Genomic DNA, 8,910 nt, shown 5'->3' on the forward strand with positions numbered 1-8,910 from the left:
CCCTCCCTGAACCCTCAGACGGCTGTGAGAGGGCTCCACTTCCTCCTCCCTGCACCCAGAAGCGGTGCAGGCAGGAGGAGATCACTGGTTCGGGCAGCACAACAGGAGGCTGCCCGGACACAGGTGAGTGGGTGCGGCGCGGATCGGCGGGGGCGCGCAGTGGGGGATTTTGTGTTTGGTGAATCTCGCTCTTAATATGGTTACATGTTGGTATTGACATATTTATAACCATGATTTTGCTTGGCAAGTCTAAAAAATTATATTTTTATACAGTGGGGAAATTTACTAAGATGTGTATTTTACTTCACATGTGATATTGCTATGGGCTACCAATCAGATCCTTTCTATTATCTTCTAGAGGGTGCTAAATAAATAAGAAGTAGATTCTGATTGGTTGCCCATAGCACCATTACATGTGAAGTAGAATACACACAAATTTCCCCCAGTATGTGATGCACATTGCACTTTATGGGGTATTTTGTCATTTTCTTTGGTGTGGTATGTGTATTATTATGTTTTATTATTATTAATAAGGCATAACTGTGAATATTGCACAAATTACAACTCAGTGCAAAATTAAAAATCTATTTAGGAAAGACTAACCATACCTCCCAATTGCCCCAATTTTTGCGGGTACGTCCAGTTTTTTGAGGAGGTACCCACATCCCGCCCGGGGCCGGCAGTGTCCCACATGGGGGCAGTTTGGAGCTCCCCCTGTCACCCGACAGAGCAGCGGTCAATAGATGCAGAGCAAATGTCTATTCCCGCAGGCAGAGGGACAGTGGGCATGGCCAGCAGCTAGCAGAGCCTCTGACCATGCCCCCACAGTGGCAAAATGGGAGCTTGGCCTCGCCGGCGTGACACTATTTGTAGCCCATGCCCCAAATTTCAGACGTGCATCTTTGGCGCACGTGAGCGTCCTGCTGGGCCTGTTTTTAAAGTCATAAATATATGTGCCTAAATAAATGTAGGGGTGTGTCCCGGTCTGAATAGATTTTTTTACAGGAATAACTCACCAGCTGCTCATTCATCCAGTCATGCAAGTTGTGGCCTCTGATTAGCAGCACCCCTTCTCAGATATGGAGCTACAATAACATAGGAGGAGATTGTTTGAATCCATTGCATTATTATCATTTGTTTCCATCATGATAAAGTTGATGTGGAAATGGTTGTTATTAAGTTTTCAACAAGTGAAAAACAATTGATTTTTTTTTAGATCTGTTATTTATTAGATCATCAAAAAATAATAACTAATATTTGTACAACACATGCTTCATGGTCAGTGGCGTAACTATAGTTGGTGCAGGGGGTGCACTTGCTATGGGGCCCGGCGGCTGGGGGGGGGGGGGGGGGGCTGGCCCCAGCAAGCTACCCCCTGCACTATTCAGATTTTTTCTTTCTTTCTTTATATAACTCTTTGGCCAGCGGGAGAGCAGTGCCAGCTGGCGGCCAGCCGTGTGACCGCTGAAGGCTGGTAGGGTTTCCTACCACCCTGTGTCTAACTGTCACCTCCCTTCCGCCCTGCATCTCTCTATCCCCTCCCTACCACCCTGCGTCTGTCACCACCCTACCGCCCTGCATCTCTCTATCCCCTCCTAACGCTTTGCATCTCTCTATCCCCTCCCTACCACCCTGTGTCTAACTGTCACCTCCCTTCCACCCTGCATCTCTCTATCCTCTCCCTACCACCCTGCGTCTGTCACCACCCTACCGCCCTGCATCTCTCTATCCCCTCCATACCACCCTGCGTCTAACTGTCACCTCCATACCACCCTGCATCTCTCTATCCCCTCCATACCGCTTTGCGTCTCTCTATCCCCTCCTACCATCCTGCGTCTAACTGTCACCTCCCTACCACCCTGCATCTCTCTATCCCCTCCATACCGCTTTGCGTCTCTCTATCCCCTCCCTACCATCCTGCGTCTAACTGTCACCTCCATACCGCCCTGCATCTCTCTATCTCCTCCCTACCACCCTGCATCTCTATCCCCTCCCTACCACCCTGCGTCTGTCACCACCTTACTGCCCTGCATCTCTCTATCACCTCCCCACTGCCCTGCATCTCTATATCCCCTCCCTTCCGCTTTGAGTCTCTCTATCCCTTCCCTACCACCCTGCGTCTAACTGTCACCTCCCTACTGCCCTGCCTCTCTCTATGCCCTCCATACCCCTTTGCGTCTCTCTATCCCTTCCCTAGCACACTGCATCTCTCTATCCCCTCCATACCACCTTTCAACTATCTCCTCCATATTGTCCTGCATCTCTCAGTCCCCTCCAGCATATGAAAAATTGTACTGCACAACAGTGTAATGGTAAAGGGGTGAGCCTGCAGTGGAGTATGTTTTTTTTCATGGGGCCCAGAAAGCTCTAGTTACGCCTCTGTTCATGGTGGTTATTATGTAAAGGTGATGACAATACTTTTCAACATACAACTGTAACAGGGTTGCTTACCCTCCCGGATTGGCTGGGAGGGTCCCAGAAATCAGGTCCCCCTCCTGGCCCCATGGAAATGTGGGCAATCATCCTGGATTCCACAGGAGAACCCACATCTCCCCAGCTGCAGTGTTAAATTACCGCTTTTCGGGGGGGGGGGGGGGATCCTCCTTGAGGACCCACGAATAGCGGGATTTGCAGTACTGTGGACGGTGCTTAATGATGTCTACATCAGAACCCGCCCCCCGAAGTTTGGCAAACAGTCTCCTCTCCGGGCTTCTCCTGAGGAGACTTTGAAAGTAGGCAACCCTGATCTGTACTACTAGATTATAAGCTCCTCAGAGCAGGGCCCTCTTCCCTCCTTTTTGTTAAAGCCCTCTTCTCTTCACACTCACAGCTCTCCCATACTCAGCGACCATCTGAAACATATTTCCCACCATATTTCTAACCTCTTCAGGCAAGCCTATCATAGTTAAGTTCTAGACTCATAAGCCTCCGAGGCACTTATGTATTATATAGCTTCTCTTCTGGACCTACAAGCTATGCTATTACTGGTGCCTGTCCTTGTGTTTCCCTCCTATATCCCTATAGATTGTAAGCTTGCAGCAGGGCCCTCCTACCTCCAAGTCTGTCTGTTGTTACCCAGTTTGTTTTATCACTGTCTACTATTGTAAAGCGCAACGGAATCTGCTGCGCTATATAAGAAACTGTAAATAAATAGCTTCACAAAATCGTACATTCGTGGGTTGTGTAGTGCCGCAGTAGCATTATATTGAACAAACATTACCAACAGTACATATCATTGTTAAAAAATGATTAATGGTTATTTGTAAGCATTAATATGTGAGCACTTACCAGATAGAGGGGGTGACCAGGCTGATCTGTATCTGCGATGTGTAGGCCAGGAAGTACAGTACCTCAGACGGGATGATTTGCTTTAATTTCTCCTCGTAGGCAGTGTATTGTATAGGCGACACTGGTACCTCCCCGTGTCCGTCTGGCATCCTTTTGCTCAGCAGCCATTTTAGTTTTCAGGAGGCTCTTTATGTCATTAAAGAATTTCTTAACGTTCACAACTTTTCTCTTCTAGTGGCTGACAGCATTAACTGCGGCTGTAATGGCCACCCACATTTCGTGTTTTCGAGCCATATTAGTGTGCTGGTTGCCTCTACCAAGAAGGCGGAGGAATGCTGGTACCATTCCCCTGATTAAGGCACAATTTACCTCATAGGAAAAATGGACACCCCGACTGGGAGTATGGCCTTGCATAGAGGCAGCCTCATCCTCTTCCTCCTCATCCTTCTTGCCCTCCTCCTGTCTGAAAGGGCCCCCTGTCAGCCACCATAGATCGGATCTGTAACAGGCGTTACAACCTAATTCTTTAAACTGTAGCCTGCGCTCAGTGGTGGATTCAGGGGGGGACACCTGGGCCCTGTCATTTCATTTTGTAGCTGAGGACCAGGGCTTTTCCAACGAGCCCAGCCCCGTGTCTCTAGCCCCCCCGGGAACCAGAGATATCGCCTGGCAAAGCTGTAACGTTTTTGCGATGCGACCGACGCGACCGACCCGTTTTTTTAATTGAATCAAATGTGAATAGGGTCCACCTCAATATTTTTTAAAGCACTCTGGACTGCTCACTGTACGGAGGACCCGGAGGGAGGGAGGCACTTATTAGTACAGTGATTAGCAGCACAGTGTCTCCGTCAGTCTCTCTCACACTGTGACTGACTGAGTGCAGGGAGGATCTGCACGTCGCTCAGCTCAGCTGCTAGATAGACAGCAGCCAATGATGTAATGTGCATGGCAGAGTGGGTGGGCAGTGGCAGGTGACGAGTGGCGCTGCCGCCTACATATGATAATTCATGTCTGCGGTGGCGGCGCTTGTCACTCGCCGCTGCCCACCCGCTGTGCCATGCTGCTATTTAACAGCCTGACTGCCGCCCTTAACTGGTGCCGCCCTGAGGCCGGTGCCTCATGGGCCTAGGCACAAATCCGGCCCTGCCTGGATCCATGCAGGTTTGCTAACATCTCCAAGATCAGGGACACAATACAGATTCAATATCAAGTTTGCACATATAGTTTGCAAACAAATGTAAAACATATAAGCTATCTTGCACATATGAGATCTGCCCAGAATGTACACCCTGTGTTTTAAAGTTTAAACTAAAATTCGCAACGCACATATATAACTAGCACCAGCACTTTATAAATAATATATTAAATAACACGAAGCAGACATTTACTCTCCATTACATTTATTCACTTTAGATGAGTCACGTTTTAAGTTTTAGTTTGTTCATCACAGTATTTCCGGAGAGAAACTCTGCTGTTTTTTAATGCTTTTTTTAATGTTTATATTGCACAAAGAAGCATTTAATTCTCACTGCAAAGTATATTTGTACATTGTTTTGCACATGTAAGTGTTTTTTCAATCCTGTGGATCCGTTCTAGGTCCTCCACCAGCTGAGACGCATAGTAGACTAGTAATGCTGGGGAAATCACCTAGGAGACCAAGACGCTTGCGGGTCACGCATAGCAGTCGGAATAGTTCCCCCCACGTGACGTGAGATCCGGCCGCAGCCAACTTCCGATTTCCGACTTCCGGAAAACAGCGTGAACAGCGGGCAGGGACCTGGATGGGACACATGCGGGAAGACACCCTAATTAAGGTAAGATTGTTCACTTACACACTGTCTCACCTACATGCTTTGAAAAAGGAGCGAGAGCTCCGAAACGTCAGCAGCTTGTATCACGGAATACAAATTTGAAAAAAAGACCTCTGAGTGCCAAATAATGTAGTTCAAAATGGTCTAAAAAGACAATAAATTACTGGTATAGTTGGTATAGCTTTGATAATGAAATCCTTTTTGATGAATGATCTTGAATGATTTTGAGCTTTAGCACAAGCTGTTGAGTTTGTGATATGAGCTGCCCATTTATTGTTCTGCTACATTCTTACGTCTAAAAACAAAGTCGTTCAGCCAGAATTAATATTTGTATTATTGTACAGTATGTTGGAAGGCACTCGAGTCCTCTGTGCCACAGGCACAGAACATCATGTTACACAGAATGGAATTAGAACCATTTGGCCAATCTAGTCTGCACCCTTTTTAATCATTATGTTACGTCAAACGCCTTTTGATCCTTATTTCTTTATAAGGATATCCTTACTTCTATCCCATGCTTGTTTAAATTGTTCTACTGTCTTAGCCTTTACCACCTCTGATGGGAGGCCATTTCTCCATGAACCTACTTACCTCCCTCCAGTCTCCATGCATGTCCTCATGTTCTAATACTTCTCTTTAATAATTTGATAGGGACAGAGGAGTGCAGGTGTGATGGGGACAGAGGAGTGCAGGTGTAATGGGGACAGAGAGGTGCAGGTGTGATGGGGACAAAGAGGTGCAGGTGTGATGAGTACAGAGAGGTGCAGGTGTAATGGGGACCAAGAGGTGACGGGGAAGGAGATGATGAAGTGTGAAAGGGATGGGAAGGTACATGGGTGATAGGAGGGACAGGTGTGACTGGGACAGAGAGGTACAGAGTTGATGGGGACAAAGAGATGCAGGTATGATGGGGACAGAGATTAAATTTTTTACCCATGAAGCAGAATTTTTCTGAACCTACTGTACCTCCTTCCAGTCTCCATGCATGTCCTCATGTTCTAATACTTCTCTTTAACTAAAGAATATTTCCCTCCTGGACCTTGTTAAAACCCTTGATATATGTGAGTCTCTATCATGTCCCCCTCTCTGTTCTCTGTTCCAAACTATACATATTGTAATTTTTTTGTCTTTTTGGGTGTTTTGTGATGTTGGTCATGTAGATACTTCCGGTGTGGCCGGGATGGTCGCATGCATGTGGAGTTTCCATCTTAGGCCTCAGAGAAGAGACACTCTGGCAGGTAGTGAGCAGTGGTCCACCCTGCTGACCACCGCAGCTGAGGCGGCGATGATGCCACAATGCAGAATTCCCCCCAGCATCGCCCAGCTGACATAATCCTAGGCTGCTGCCCCCGGCAGCAGATATGGCAAATCCCTCGGTCTGGAGGATCTGCAGACAGAAGACATCAGTGGGGGAGCAATCTTCTGACAGAAGACCCTGTCAGGGGGGAGCAATCTGTCGACCGAAGTCCCTAGGTAAGGAGAGCAATCCAGCCAGTGGACACCCCACTGGCCTGTAGACCCATGACTGTGACCCCAGTGGGGGAACATCCCTGCCTGCAGGATTGAGATCAAAGGACCTAAGGTCTAGTTCAGTTCTGAACATTCATCTGCAGAATTGCAGCCCTGTGTAGATCGGTTATGGTATATTAGATCTACAATTCTCTAGGTATACAGTCAAAAGATCGACAACAATTGGTCAACAGGGTCAAAAGCTTGACAGTCAAAAGATTGACATGTTCAAAAGGTCAACATGGTCAAAATGTCGACAGTCAAAGGGTCAACATGGTCAAATTATCGACATTCAAAAGGTCAACATTGTAAAGGTCAACCTGATTTTTTTGTAGTGTACCAACTTGCCTCCAGATACCTTACTACCAACTGTAACCATTAGCAATCATTTACTGGATACATCCACAGCATTCCTAGTGTAGACAACATCTGCTTTGAATCAATTAGGACAACTGTCCAGATTACAGCTGTGCTATTCTCTATCTCAAATTTCCATCCACCGTGTCAGTAGTGAGGATATTGCTACCTTGGACTAATTGGGGCCTTAACCCGGACTCCTACCTCCAACAGTGATAAGAACTGGTAAATATTCACAGATCACTCAAGGCACAGTTAATATATTTGTAGGGCCATTTCCATGGTGACTCCATTATCCGATGGGGGTGTGTGTGTTTGATGTGGCAGCCGTACTGCTGGGGGGGGGGGGGGGGGGCAGTTTACTCACCAAACACCTGCTCCTTCCTCCGGCTCTCCTGTTCCTCTGCTGCTGCTGCGGTGGTAGCTTTCCAACTCACTACCGCCCTCCCGTGGCCTGTGCAGAGGTGCTATCATGCTAAGACTTGTAGTACTACACAGAATAAATACAAGTGTACACTCGAAGTACTCAGAATTCTGCTGATGAGAACAATTCTAACAAACTCTGCAAATTAACATGGAGTAAAATTGAGGTTCTTAGAATAATTCTTCCCCAAAATATGGTCCTACCTACCACAACCATAGGTGCCGATTTATGTTTTTGCTGGTGGGTTTGCAAGCCTGTTAAAAGTAGGCATGTCCTTTAGGGAGGGGGTGTGGCCCTCCAACTGGTTTTACAACTGCTCAGGGTCGGACTGGCCCACAAAGGGTACAGGGGGAAGTATAGGTGCAATCCAAGGAAACAATCTATAAAAATGTGTTCTAAATTATGGCAAGCAGAAGGAGCCAAAAATTACATTATGCCACACAATAGGAGCCAAAAGTCACATTATGCCACACAGTAGGAGATAAAAAATTCACATTATGCCGCACAGTAGGAGATAAAAATTACATTATGCCAAATGTTAGGAGCCAAAAATCAGATTATCATGCAGGTTATCTCCAGCCCAAACTGTAAAGGTTAAATGCATTCCAGACTAGGAGCAAGCATAAATATATTACATTTGATAAATCAAACTGAAGGTGAATCAAGATAAATAATCATAATAAAGTGCTTGCTTACCAGGGACTTCTTGCATGTTACAACTCTGTTGCTGTGCAGGCTTGTAGGCCCATGGCAGAGTAGAGAGTGCTATAAAAGTTCGCTGTGGCTTCAGCCCTGGGCAGACGCTGAAAATGGCACCGGGCAGCATCTTGTAGGTCACAGTGAACTAAGTTGAGCCAGCCCGCACCCGCGGAGTAATATGCGGAAGAATACACTCCTCCTACTGCTTGTACTGTCTCGCGTCTTCCGGGCAGTGAGCCAGCAGTGCCGTGGCCACAAATCAGGAAGTAAATGTGGCAGCGTGACTCTCAAGTCAATAGGTTACTGGCCCGTGGGTGCTCATCAATTTCCATGGGTGCTTGGGCCCCTGAGCACCCACGGAATCGGCGCCTATGACCACAACCCAGGGACCTCATCAGGTAAGTCCCCCCCAAGCCTGCACATGGAAAAAAGAATAAAAAAGTACCTCAAGTTCAGCATGCATAAATGCTGTAGTTTGAGCCCTGAGACTTTGTAAACGCAATAAAACTGACGTAAATATTTTTAAATGCACTTGAATGGCTTCTTCTCATCATACTGTTCCTAGCAATATGTGGCAGATTTGTTTTACATTCCACGCAATGGAATTTTCCTGGGAGTTCTTGAACTTATTTCTATATTTGAAACTGGTGTTGTAACGAGAACACTGTGTTCTGTATGTGTAAGGGAAATAATTGCTAACTGTGGCGAAATGTAGAATCAAATTACACAATTCCTGGCAAAAAATGAAAAATATGTGAATGTACAGTATACAAGAAAAACCTGCAAAATAACTATTTCTAGATATATAAAAGTCTAACTACT

At 46.5% G+C, this 8,910-nt stretch overlaps 1 protein-coding gene across 7 annotated transcripts in view; it reads right to left on the bottom strand.

Annotated features, from left to right (window-relative positions):
• The window catches only part of LOC146035954 (cytochrome P450 2C16-like), a 44,322-nt gene extending 35,676 nt beyond the window's left edge, over nt 1–8,646 (bottom strand). For 6 of the 7 annotated variants that reach the window (XM_083159680.1, XM_083159679.1, XM_083159677.1 and 3 more), the window contains exons 1-2: nt 8,086–8,646; nt 1,017–1,085 (exon numbers count right to left, since the gene is read on the bottom strand). The gene's annotated coding sequence lies outside the window, so the exon portion shown is untranslated. Of the gene's footprint in view, nt 1–1,016; nt 1,086–3,288; nt 4,235–8,085 lie in introns of those variants that run through there. The other variant, XM_083159678.1, reaches the window with a different exon arrangement.
• Nucleotides 8,647–8,910: the final 264 nt, after the last annotated feature.

Source organism: Crinia signifera, chromosome 9, assembly GCF_055691185.1.
Source record: "Crinia signifera chromosome 9, ASM5569118v1, whole genome shotgun sequence".
NCBI lineage: Eukaryota > Metazoa > Chordata > Amphibia > Anura > Myobatrachidae > Crinia > Crinia signifera.